The following is a 14,558-nucleotide window of genomic DNA, read 5'->3' as shown; positions in this document are numbered from 1 at the left end:
GAAGTCATGAGAAAGCAATAGCAACAAACTAAACGATCAAGTGCTATGCTAACGGAATGGGTCTAGTCAATCACATCATTCTCTAATGATGTGACCCCGTTAATCAAATGACAACTCATGTCTATGGCTAGGAAACTTAACCATCTTTGATTCAACGAGCTAGTCAAGTAGAGGCATACTAGTGACATACTGTTTGTCTATGTATTCACACATGTATTATGTTTCCGATTAATACAATTCTAGCATGAATAATAAACATTTATCATGATACAAGGAAATAAATAATAACTTTATTATTGCCTCTAGGGCATATTTCCTTCAGTCTCCCACTTGCACTAGAGTCAATAATCTAGTTCACATCGACATGTGATTTAACATTAATAGTTCACATCACTATGTGATTAACAGCCATGGTTTACATCGTCATGTGACCAACACCCAAAGGGTTTACTAGAGTCAATAATCTAGTTCACATCGCTATGTGATTAATACCCAAAGAGTACTAAGGTGTGATCATGTTTTGCTTGTGAGGGACGTATAGTCAATGGGTCTGCCACATTCAGATCCGTAAGTATTTTGCAAATTTCTATGTCAACAATGCTCTGTACTAAGCTACTCTAGCTAATTTCTCCCAATTTCAATATGTATCCAGATTGAGGCTTTGAGTCATCTGGATCAGTGTCAAAACTTGCATCGACGTAACCTTTTACGACGAACCCTTTGTCACCTCCATAATCGAGAAATATATCCTTATTCCACTAAGGATAATTTTGACCAATGTCCAATGATCTACTCCTAGATCATTATTGTACTCCCTTGCCAAACTCAGGGCAGGGTATACAATAGGTCTGGTACACAACATGGCATACTTTATAGAACCTATGGCTGAGGCATAGGGAATGACTTTCATTCTCTCTCTATCTTCTGTTGTGGTCGGGTTTTGAGTCTTACTCGACTTCACACCTTGTAACATAGGCAAGAACTCCTTCTTTGACTGTTCCATTTTGAACTACTTCAAAATCTTATCAAGGTATGTACTCATTGAAAAACTTATCAAGCGTCTTGATCTATCTCTATAGATCTTGATGCTCAATATGTAAGTAGCTTCACCGAGGTCTTTCTTTGAAAAACTCCTTTCAAAACTTCCTTTATGCTTTGCAGAATAATTCTACATTATCTCGGATCAACAATATGTCATTCACATATACTTATCAGAAATGCTGTAGTGCTCCCACTCACTTTCTTGTAAATACAGACTTCACTGCAAGTCTGTATAAAACTATATGCTTTGATCAACTTATCAAAGCGTATATTCCAACTCCGAGATGCTTGCACCAGTCCATAGATGGATCGCTGGAGCTTGCATATTTTGTTAGTACCTTTAGGATTGACAAAACCTTCTGGTTGCATCATATACAACTATTCTTTAATAAATCCATTGAGGAATGCAGTTTTGTTTATCCATTTGCCAAATTTCCTAAAATGCGGCAATTGCTAACATGATTCGGACAGACTTAAGCATAGATACGAGTGAGAAACTCTCATCGTAGTCAACACCTTGAACTTGTCGAAAATCCTTTTGCGAAAATTCTAGCTTTGTAGATAGTAACACTACTATCAGCATCCGTCTTCCTCTTGAAGATCCATTTAATCTCAATGGCTTGCCGATCAATCGCTAAGTCAATCAAAGTCCATACTTTGTTCTCATACATGGATCTCATCTCAGATTTCATGGCCTCAAGCCATTTCGCAGAATCTGGGCTCATCATCGCTTCCTCATAGTTCGTAGGTTCGTCATGGTCAAGTAACATGACCTCCAAAACAGGATTACCGTGCCAATCTGGTGCGGATCTCACTCTGGTTTACCTATGAGGTTCGGTAGCAACTTGATCTGAAGTTACATGATCATCATCATTAGCTTCTTCACTAATTGGTGTAGTAGTCACAGGAACATATTTCTGTGATGAACTACTTTCTAATAAGGGAGCAGGTATAGTTACCTCACCAAGTTCTACTTTCCTCCCACTCACTTCTTTCGAGAGAAACTCCTTCTCTAGAAAGGATCCATTCTCAGCAACGAATATCTTGCCTTCGGATCTGTGATAGAAGGTGTACCCAACAATTTCTTTTGGGTATCCTATGAAGATATATTTCTCCGATTTGGGTTCGAGCTTATCATGTTGAAACTTTTTCACATAAGCATCGCAGTCCCAAACTTTAAGAAACGACATCTTAGGTTTCTCGCCAAACCACAGTTCATACGGTGTCGTCTCAACGGATTTAGATGGTGCCCTATTTAACGTGAATGTAGCTGTCTCTAATGCATAACCCCAAAACGATAGTGGTAGATCGGTAAGAGACGTCATAGATCGCACCATATCTAATAAAGTACGGTTATGACGTTCGGACACACCATTACACTGTGGTGTTCCAGCTGGCGTGAGTAGTGAAACTATTTCACATTGTTTTAACTGAAGGCCAAACTCATAACTCAAATATTTTACTTTTGCGATCATATCGTAGAAACTTTTATTTTTGTTACGATGATTCTCCACTTCACTCTGAAATTCTTTGAACTTTTCAAATGTTTCAGACTTGTGTTTCATCAAGTAGATATACTCATATCTGCTCAAATCATCTGTGAAGATCAGAAAATAATGATTCCTGCCGCGAGCCTCAATATTCATCGGACCACATACATCAGTATGTATGATTTCCAACAAATCAGTTGCTCACTCCATTGTTCCGGAGAACGGAGTCTTAGTCATCTTGCCCATAAGGCATGGTTCGCAAGCATCAACTGATTAATAATCAAGTGATTCCAAAAGCCCATCAGTATGGATCTTCATGCGCTTTACACCAATATGACCTAAATGGCAGTGCCACAAATAAGTTGCACTATAATTATTAACTTTGCATCTTTTGGCTTCAATATTATGAAAATGTGTATCACCACAATCGAGATCCAACAAACCATTTTCATTGGGTGTATAACCATAGAAGGTTTTATTAATGTAAATAGAATAACAATTATTCTCTAACTTAAATGAATAACCGTATTGCAATAAACATGATCAAATCATATTCTTGCTCAACGCAAACACCAAATAACATTTATTTAGGTTCAACACTAATCCCGAAAGTATAGGGAGTGTGCGATGATGATCATATCAATCTTGGAACCATTTCCAATACACATCGTCACTTCACCCTTAACTAGTCTCTGTTCATTCTGCAACTCCCGTTTTGAGTTACTATTCTTAGCAACTAAACTAGTATCAAATACTGAGGGGTTACTATAAACACTAGTAAAGTACACATCAATAACATGTATATCAAATATACCTATGTTCACTTTTCCATCCTTCTTATCCGCCAATTACTTGGGGTAGTTCCGCTTCCAGTGACCAGTCCCTTTGCAGTAGAAGCACTTAGTCTCAGGCTTAGGTCCAGACTTGGATTTCTTCACTTGAGCAGCAACTTATTTGCCATTCTTCTTGAAGTTCCCCTTCTTCCCTTTGCCCTTTCTCTTGAAACTAGTGGTCTTGTCAATCATCAACACTTGATGTTTTTCTTGATTTCTACCTTCGCCGATTTTGCATCGCGAAGAGCTTGGGAATTTTTTTCGTCATCCCTTGCATATTATAGTTCATCACTAAGTTCTACTAACTTGGTGATGGTGACTAGAGAATTCTGTCCATCACTATTTTATCTGGAAGATTAACTCCCACTTGATTCAAGCGATTGTAGTACCCAGACAATCTAAGCACATGCTTACTGCTTGAGCTATTCTCCTCCATCTTTTAGCTATAGAACTTGTTGGAGACTTCATATCTCACAACTCGGGTATTTGCTTGAAATATTAATTTCAACTCCTGGAACATCTCATATGGTCCATGACGTTCAAAACGTTTTTGAAATCCCGATTCTAAGCTGTTAAGCATGGTGTACTAAACTATCAAGTAGTCATCATATTGAGCTAGCGAAACGTTCATAACGTCTGCATCTGCTCCTGTAATAGGTTAGTCACCTAGCGGTGCATCAAGGACATAATTCTTCTGTGCAGCAATGAGGATAAACCTCAGATCACATACCCAGTCAGCATCATTGATACTATCATCTTTCAACATAGTTTTCTCTAGGAACACATATAAAACATAGGGAAGCAATAACACGAGCTATTGATCTACAACATAGATATGCAAATACTATCAGGACTAAGTTCATGATAAATTAAAGTTCAATTAATCATATTACTTAAGAACTCCCACTTAGAAAGACATCCCTCTAATCTTCTAAGTGATCACGTGATCCAAATCAACTAAACCATAACCGATCATCACGTGAAACGGAGTAGTTTTCAATGGTGAACATCACTACGTTGATCATATCTACTATATGATTCACGCTCGACCTTTCGGTCTCAGTGTTCCAAGGCCATATCTGCATATGCTAGGCTTGTCAAGTTTAACCTGAGTATTCTGCGTGTGCAAAACTGGCTTGCACCCGTTGTAGATGGACGTAGAGCTTATCACACCCGATCATCACGTGGTGTCTGGGCACGAAGAACTTTGGCAACAGTGCATACTCAGAGAGAACACTTTTATCTTGAAATTTAGTGAGAGATCATCTTATAATGCTACCATCATAAATAAGCAAAGTAAGATGTATAAAAGATAAACATCTCATGCAATCAAAATATGTGACATGATATGGCCATCATCATCTTGTGCCTTTGATCTCTATCTCCAAAGCATCATCATGATCTCCATCGTCACCGGCATGACACCATGATCTCCATCATCTTGATCTATATCAATGTGTCGTCACATGGTTGTCTCGCCAACTATTGCTCTTGCAACTATTGCTATCGCATAGCGACAAAGTAAAGCAATTATTTGGCACTTGCATCTTATGCAATAAAGAGACAACCATAAGGCTTCTGCCAATTGCCGATAACTTCAACAAAACATGATCATCTCATACAACAACTTATATCTCATCACGTCTTGACCATATCACATCACAACATGCCCTGCAAAAACAAGTTAGACGTCCTCTACTTTGTTGTTGCATGTTTTACGTGGCTACTACTGGGCTTAGCAAGAACCGTTCTTACCTACGCATCAAAACCACAACGATAGTTTGTCAAGTTGGTGCTGTTTTAACCTTCGCAAGGACCGGGCGTAGCCATACTCGGTTCAACTAAAGTTGGAGAAACTGACACCCGCCAGCCACCTGTGTGCAAAGCACGTCGGTAGAACCAGTCTCGCGTAAGCGTACGCGTAATGTCGGTCTGGGCCGCTTCATCCAACAATACCGCCGAACCAAAGTGTGACATGCTGGTAAGCAGTATGACTTATATCACCCACAACTCACTTGTGTTCTACTCGTGCATATTACATCAACGCATAAAACCTGCCTCGGATGCCATTGTTGGGTAACGTAGTAATTTCAAAAAATTTCTTACGCACACGCAAGATCATGGTGATGCATAGCAACGAGAGGGGAGAGTGTGTCCACGTACCCTCGTAGACCAAAAGCGGAAGCGTTAGCACAACGCGGTTGATGTAGTCGTACGTCTTCACGATCCGACCGATCAAGTACCGAACGCACGGCACCTCCGAGTTTTGCACACGTTCAACTCGATGATGTCCCTCAAACTACGATCCAGCCGAGTGTTGAGGGAGAGTTTCGTCAGCACGACAGCGTGGTGACGATGATGATGTTCTACCGACGCAGGGCTTCGCCTAAGCACCGCTACGATATGATCGAGGTGGATTATGGTGGAGGGGGGCACCGCACACGGCTAAGAGATCAAGAGATCAATTGTGTGTCTAGAGGTGCCCCCCTGCCCCTGTATATAAAGGAGCAAGGGGGAGGCGGCCGGCCTAGGAGAAGGGCGCGCCAAGGGGGGAGTCCTACTCCCACCGGGAGTAGGACTCCTCCTTCCCTTGTTGGAGTAGGAGAGAAGGAAAGAGGGGGAGAGGAACAAGGAAAAGGGGGCTGCACCCCTTGTCCAATTCGGACCAGAGGGGGGCGTGCACCGCCTTCCTTTTGGCCTCTCTCCTCTATTCCCGTATGGCCCAATAAGGCCCATATACTCCCTGGCGAATTCCCGTAACTCTCCGGTACTCCGAAAAATATCCGAATCACTCAGAACCTTTCCGATGTCCGAATATAGTCATCCAATATATCGATCTTTACGTCTCGACCATTTCGAGACTCCTCGTCATGTCCCCGATCACATCCGGGACTCCGAACTCCTTCGGTACATCAAAACTCATAAACTCATAATATAACTGTCATCGAAACCTTAAGCGTGCGGATCCTACGGGTTCGAGAACAATGTAGACATGACCGAGACACGTCTTCGGTCAATAACCAATAGCGGAACCTGGATGATCATATTGGCTCCCACATATTCTACGAAGATCTTTATCAGTCAAACCGCATAACAACACACATTGTTCCCTTTGTCATCGGTATGTTACTTGCCCGAGATTCGATCGTCGGTATCTCAATACCTAGTTCAATCTCATTACTGGCAAGTCTCTTTACTCGTTCCGTAACACATTATCCCGCAACTAACTCATTAGTTGCAATGCTTGCAAGACTTTAAGTGATGTGCATTACCGAGAGGGCCCAAAGATACCTCTCCGACAATCGGAGTGACAAATCCTAATCTCGAAATACGCCAACCCAACAAGTACCTTTGGAGACACCTGTAGAGCACCTTTATAATCACCCAGTTATGTTGTGACATTTGTTAGCACACAAAGTGTTCCTCCGGTAAACGGTAGTTGCATAATCTCGTAGTCATAGGAACATGTATAAGTCATGAAGAAAGCAATAGCAACAAACTAAACGATCAAGTGCTATGCTAACGGAATGGGTATAGTCAATCACATCATTCTCTAATGATGTGACCCCGTTAATCAAATGACAACTCATGTCTATGGCTAGGAAACTTAACCATCTTTGATTCAACGAGCTAGTCAAGTAGAGGCATACTAGTGACATACTGTTTGTCTATGTATTCACACATGTATTATGTTTCCGGTTAATACAATTGTAGCATGAATAATAAACATTTATCATGATATAAGGAAATAAATAATAACTTTATTATTGCCTCTAGGGCATATTTCCTTCACTTATTATTGGGGATGTGCATATCCCCGTTGAGGTAACATAGTGTTATTCGAAATTTCTCTGGTTCCATGTTATTCGGAATGAGTTCGTTAACAAGACTTGATCAACCTTGTTAGTGGATTCCTTTTGATGATCATGAGATGGATGAAACTAGAAGGCACAACCTTTTGTACCCCACTTTTACTTTCTATTATTTATATTAAATAAAATAAAAATAAATATTTTTTTGTCTGTTATCTGATTATCCGTGCAATATAAAAATACCTCGAAAATAAAAGTTCTCCAGATACCCTGAAATTTAAATATGATTTTTTCTAGAATATTTGAGAATATTTGGCACTGAGAACACAGCAGGGGGGTCAACCACCTGCCCACGAGGGTGGAGGGCGCGCCCCCTGCCTCGTGGGCCCACGATGGCCCTCCTCCACTCATTCCTGCACCCACACACTTCATCTTCCTCCCACAAACAGGAATATCCAGCTCAAGCACGAGTTCTAGCTTACTTTGCTGCCATTTTCGATCTCCTTGCTCAAAGCACCTCTCACAAAACTGTTGGGGAGATTGTTCCTTGGTATGTGACTCCTCCATTGGTCCAATTAGTTTTTGTTCTAGTGCTTTATTCATTGCAAATTTTTGCTGCTTTGGTGACCCTGTTCTTGAGCTTGCATGTCAAATTTATATGGTTCCAAGTAGTTTTGATGCAGGATATAGGCCCTAGGAACTTGTAGGAGTAGTTGCTACCAATATTATTGAGTTTGGTTTACTTTTATTTTGAAGTTACTAAAAAATTTCAGAATTTTTCATAAAATGATGAGGAGACTCTTGAGGGGCTCATCGAGTCAAAGCTTGAAGGAAAAGGCACCGAAGCCTAAGTATAATCTGCCTTGCACCGCGGAGGTTCGGGCGTGTGAATGGCCTTCCGAGGATTTCTTGAGAGCAGCCGGGATTTATGAAGATTTTCATGAATTGGCTAAGAATGCAGGCCTTACCGCTTTCCTCCACAACCAATGCGATCAATATCTCTTACTCACAAATATCTTTGTGCAAAACTTTCATTTCCATTCTAGGAGCTCACCACCTACGGTGGAGTTTTATTTATATGATGAGCATAAGGAGATGTCACTTTATGATTTTTGTCGGGTTTGTTTAGTCCCTTTTGAGGGCAAGACAGAAGAACCACATCGCGATGATGTGGAGGGGTTTATTGATACTATCACTGTAGGGGAAACAAGGAAGGTTTCCGATGCATGAATCACTAGCATACATTTTCCTGTTTTACATTATTTTCCAGTCATTGCTTAATTGGTCGCGGAAACTGTGGAAACCTTAGTATCCCTGATATTATTATTTTGCTCCACGGTTTATATGGTGATAAATCTATTAGTATGGGCGGCATTATTGCCAAACGGTTAAGTCTAAACCGTACAAAGGGCCCCATCTTTGGAGGCATCTATGCTTCACGCCTAGCTGCACATTTTAACATACCTGTTAGGCATTATGAGAAGGAAGAAAAAGTACTGCCTCGTGTTTATCTAGATTATAAAAGTATGGTGGCACATGATTTTATTGTTAAGAATAGGGAAGGGGAGCTTAAATATCAATTGTTCTTTAACAAACATCATCCTGAGACTATTACCCTGCCTGCTCCTTCTTTGTTTGATTTATCTTCAGGCACGTATCTTGTTCCGTTGAAGCCTATTCACACCTACCGGAACCCTGCACCAGCTGAGGAGCCAGAGCCGGAATCACAAGTTGATCCTTCACGACAGTCTAATTACCAGTGGGATCCAGAGATGATTGTCAGCCAGTGGCAATCGGAGTCTTCCTCTTCTTCTTCTCAGTACGACCCCAACTACTATTATGGATATCCGCCAGGCCAGCCGTGGCCATAGACCAACTTAGGCCAAAAGTCTAAGCTTGGGGGAGTACGTATTTCCCACCGACATTACATTTATGCCCACACACTCATTGCTAGATGTCGGTGCTCATATTTTTTTCATTGTATCATCCATGCTAGTTTATTTTCCTTTTTATCCTTTCTTCTTGTGTGTTTAATAAACCTTAAGAAAAACCAAAAAATTTAGTTGTAGCTTTTAATTAGTTTACTTTCCATGCTTGTAGTAGTAATTAAAAAGAAAACCCCAAAAAGATTTCCTGTTCTTCTTTTGCTTGTTGGGAGCTTTCCCGTGTAAATAGTTTTATTTCTTTTCTTTTCTTTGGGGGTCGATAGGAGAAGACCATAATTAAATTGTTGAAGTGGCTCTTATATGCATTATTGTTTATCTGACAAAAGAGCCCATATTGCCTTGTCTTCCCCTGTTTATTGAATGCTTGCAGATTCCAGCTTAGTCCAATGCACGTGCACTATTATTATTATTCACATCATTCGATCATGCAAGTGAAACGCAATTATGATGTTATATGATGGACTGGCTGAGATGAGAAAAGCTGGTATGAACTCGACCTATTTTGTTTTTGTAAATATGATTAGTTCATCGTTCCTGATTCAGCCTATTATGAATAAACATGTTTGCAATGACAATTAGAGATCATAGTTTCTTGTGCCATGCTTGATTAGCTATGCGTTATAATGGTTTACCTTGCGTGCCAACATGCTATTGAGATAGTTATGATGTGGTATGATAGGGTGGTATCCTCCTCTGAATGATTTAAGTGACTTGACATGGCGCATGTTCACGCATGTAGTTGAAACAAAATCAACATAGCCTTCATGATATTTATGTTCATGGTGGATTATATCCTACTCATGCTTGCACTCGGTGTTGATTAATTTTAATGCATGTTCATGACTGTTGTCGCTCTCTAGCTGGTTGCTTCCCAGTCTTCTGCTAGCCTTCACATGTACTAAGCGGGAATACTGCTTGTGCATCCAAACTCCTTAAACCCCAAAGTTATTCCACATGAGTCCACTATACCTACCTATATACGGTATCTACCTGCCATCCCAAGTAAATTTGTATGTGCCAAACTCTAAACTTTCAAATAAATATCATGTTTTGTATGCTCGAATAGCTCATGTATCAAGTATGGTTGCCTGTATCTTCCATGTTAGGCGGGTTATTCTCAAGAGGAGTGGACTCCGCTCCTCACTCACGAGATAAATGGCTGGTCACCGGGATGCCCAGTCCCATGCTTTATGCAAACTAAATCAAAATAATTGCAAACAAAACTCCCCTTGGGACTCTTGTTAGTTGGAGGCACTCGTTGTTTCCAGCAAGCCATGGATTGATGCTTGTTGGTGGAAGGGGGATTATAAACTTTACCATTCTGTTTGGGAACCGCCTATAATGTGTGTAGCATGGAAGATATCGCCATCTCTTGGTTGTTATGTTGACAATGAAAGTATACCGCTCAAAATATTATTCACCTCTATTTCAAAACCGAGCTCTGGCACCTCTACAAATCCCTATTTCCCTCTACGAAGGACCTATCTATTTACTTTTATGCTGAGTCATCATCCTCTTATTAAAAAGCACCAGTTGGAGAGCACCGCTGTCATTTGCATTCATTACTATTAGTTTACATTGAGTATGACTTGACTGGATCTCTTTTACCATGAATTACAATGTCTAGTAAGTCCTTGGTCTTTAAAGGCGCTCTGCATTTATGTTTTGCGGTCTCAGAAAGGGCTAGCGAGATACCATCTTGTTATATCATATTATGATTATTTTGAGAAAGTGTTGTCATCCGAGATTTATTATTATGGCTCACTAGTTGATTATGATATTGATATGAGTAAACTTGAGACCTATGTGTTATCGCGAATGTGGTTATATAATCTTTGCTGAAAACTTGAATGCTGGCTTTACATATTTACAATAACAAGAGCAAACAGAGTTTGTAAAAGTTTTTCTTTATCACTTTCAGTTTATCAACTGAATTGCTTGAGGACAAGCAAAGGTTTAAGCTTGGGGGAGTTGATACGTCTCCGTCGTATCTACTTTTCCAAACACTTTTGCCCTTGTTTTGGACTATAACTTGCATGATTTGAATGGAACTAACCCGGACTGACGCTGTTTTCAGCAGAATTACCATGGTGTTATTTATGTGCAAAAACAAACGTTCTCGGAATGACCTGAAACTTCATGGAGCCACTTTTCAGAAAATAAGAAAAATACCTGCAAAAGATGAAGGCCAGGGGGCCCACCACCTCTCCACGAGGGTGGGGGGCGCGGCCCCTACCTCGTGGGCCCCCTCTTGCCTCTCCAACTCCAAGTCCAACTCCATATATTGAGTTTCGGGGAGAAAAAAATCAGAGAGAAGAAATCATCACATTTTACGGTATGAAGCCACCGCCAAGCCCTAAAACCTCTTGGGAGGGCTGATCTGGAGTCCGTTCGGGGCTCCAGAGAGGGGAATCCATCGCCATCGTCATCATCAACCATCCTCCATCACCAATTTCATGATGCTCACCACCATGCGTGAGTAATTCCATCGTAGGCTTGCTGGACGGTGATGGGTTGGATGGGATCTATCATGTAATCGAGTTAGTTTTGTTAGGGTTTGATCCCTAGTGTCCACTATGTTCTGAGATTGATGTTGCTATGACTTTGCTATGCTTAATGCTTGTCACTAGGGCCCGAGTGACATGATTTCAGATCTGAACCTATTATGTTTTCATCAATATATGTGTGTTCTTGATCCTATCTTGCAAGTCTATAGTCACCTATTATGTGTTATGATCTGTTAACCCCGAAGTGACAATAATCGGGATACTTACCGGTGATGACCATAGTTTGAGGAGTTCATGTATTCACTTTGTGTTAATGCTTTGTTCCGGTTCTCTATTAAAAGGAGGCCTTAATATCCCTTAGTTTCCGTAAGGACCCCGCTGCCACGGGAGGGTAGGACAAAAGATGTCATGCAAGTTCTTTTCCATAAGCACGTATGACTATATTCGGAATACATGCCTACATTATATCAATGAACTAGAGCTAGTTCTGTGTCACCCTAGGTTATAATTGTTACATGATGAACCGCATCCGGCATAATTCTCTATCACCGATCCATTGCCTACGAGCTTTTCATATATTGTTCTTCGCTTATTTACTTTTCCATTACTATTGCTATCATCACTACAAAATATCAAAAACATTATTTTTACTACTGTTACCTTTTTCTACTGTCATCACCACTATGATATTACTTTGCTACTAAACACTTTGCTGCAGATATTAAGTTTCCAGGTGTGGTTGAATTGACAACTCAGCTGCTAATACTTGAGAATATTCTTTGGCTCCCCTTGTGTCGAATCAATAAATTTGGGTTGAATACTCTACCCTCGAAAACTGTTGTGACCCCCTATACTTGTGGGTTATCACCGGCCCACTCAAATCCCCCTCCCGGTCCCATTCTCTTCCACTTCACCTCCGCTCCCCCTTGCTTTGCATCCGCACCCCCTCCTCTGACGCTGCTGCTATACCCCTGCGGCCGCCACCCAGGTATTGTCGGACGTCCGCAACCAGCACCCAGGCGCCCGCTCGCCTTGTACTATGGTGTCGTGCACTCAATATCCGTCCACAACCAGGTACCTCCGCCCCCTGTCGACGATGTCCATGGCGGTCACCACCCCCGGCAGGTGTTCGGTCAAATGCATTGATCTTATGTTCAAACTTCATGACATTTTTTAGAGTACGAAGGATGGCGGGGTACTCGAGCATGGAGGATGAGTTTTTGTGTGATGCATGGTTGGCCGTATCCGCGGATTTCGTAGGCAGGAGCAGAAGGGGGCTCTTCTAGCAACACGTGCATGATTCATCTCACGCACGAAAGCACATTGCACCCTACGACATGCACATCATCCATGGACGCAGTGTGTATCAATGATACACCATCCATACCACCACGACCAAGTTTTTGTGGCGCAGTTGATATGCTTGAGGCAAGGTGGCCATTGCGCGCTGTAGCCGAGGAGATCGTAAGTTTTGCTTTTTCTTGCTCAACTTGTTGATTGATTCATTCATTCACTCGATGTTGTACGTGCTGCAGTGATGTACCACAAGATAGAGGGCAGACCATTTATGCACATACAGTGTTGGATGAAACTCAAGGGGCAGTATGTGGGGGACGACATGTGTTGGGAAACGTAGTAATTTCAAAAAAATTCCTACGCACACACAAGATCATGGTGATGCATAGCAACGAGAGGGGAGAGTGTTGTCTACGTACCCTCGTAGACCATTCGCGGAAGCGTTATATCAACGCGGTTGATGTAGTCATACGTCTTCACGTCCGACCGATCCAAGTACCGAAAGCACGGCACCTCCGAGTTCTGCACACGTTCGGCTCAGTGACGTCCTCGCCTTCTTGATCCAGCAAGAGGGGCGAAGTACTAGATGAGTTCCGGCAGCACGACGGCGTGGTGACGGTGTTGGTGAAGAACAATCTCCGCAGGGCTTCGCCTAAGCACTACGAAAATTATGACGGAGGATAAACTAGAGGGGACGGGGTTGCCGGCACACGGCTTGGTGTTTCTTGATGTGTCTATGGTGCTAGCCCTACCCCTCTATTTATATGTTGAGCCCTGGGGTTGAAACTTGGAGTAAAAGCCTCCTCAAAGTCGGTTTCACCCGAAAGGCAAGAGTCCCTCTCGGACTCCAGGGTTCCCGACGTCTACCCCCTAGACGCCAGGGTTCCTGGCGTCTAGCCTCTGGTCTCCGCAAAACTTTCTTTTGCACTTTCCAAAAGCCTCGTGGGCTTTCCCCTTTGGCCCAGATAAAGTGTTCTCGTGCCCAAACATTTCGGGAAACATCCGGAACCCCTTCCGGTGAATTCCGGAACCCTTTCAGAGATCAAACACTACTATCCACATATCAATCTTTACTTCCGGACCATTCCGGAGTTCCTCGTCATATCTGTGATCTCATCCAAAACTCCGAACAACATTCGGTCACCAACAAATATAACTCACATAGTACTATATCGTCAACGAACGTTAAGCGTGCGGACCCTACGGGTTCAAGAACTATGTAGACATGACCGAGACACCTCTCTGGTCAATAACCAATAGCGGGATCTGGATGCCCATATTGGCTCCTACATATTCTACGAAGATCTTTATCGGTCAGACCGCATAACAACATACGTTGTTCCCTTTGTCATCGGTATGTTACTTGCCCGAGATTCGATCGTCGTTATCTCAATACCTAGTTCAATCTTGTTACCGTCAAGTCTCTTTACTCGTTCCGTAATACATCATCCCGCAACTAACTCATTAGTTGCAATGCTTGCAAGGCTTATAGTGATGTGCATTACCGAGTGGGCCCAGAGATACCTCTCCGACAATCGGAGTGACAAATCCTAATCTCGAAATACGCCAACCCAACAAGTACCTTTGGAGACACCTGTAGAGCACCTTTATAATCACCCAGTTACGTTGTGAT

This window comes from Triticum urartu, chromosome 4A (genome assembly GCF_056163025.1).
Source record: "Triticum urartu cultivar PI428250 chromosome 4A, HENAU_Tu73, whole genome shotgun sequence".
Classification (NCBI taxonomy): domain Eukaryota; kingdom Viridiplantae; phylum Streptophyta; class Magnoliopsida; order Poales; family Poaceae; genus Triticum; species Triticum urartu.
This window is presented reverse-complemented; position numbering follows the sequence as displayed.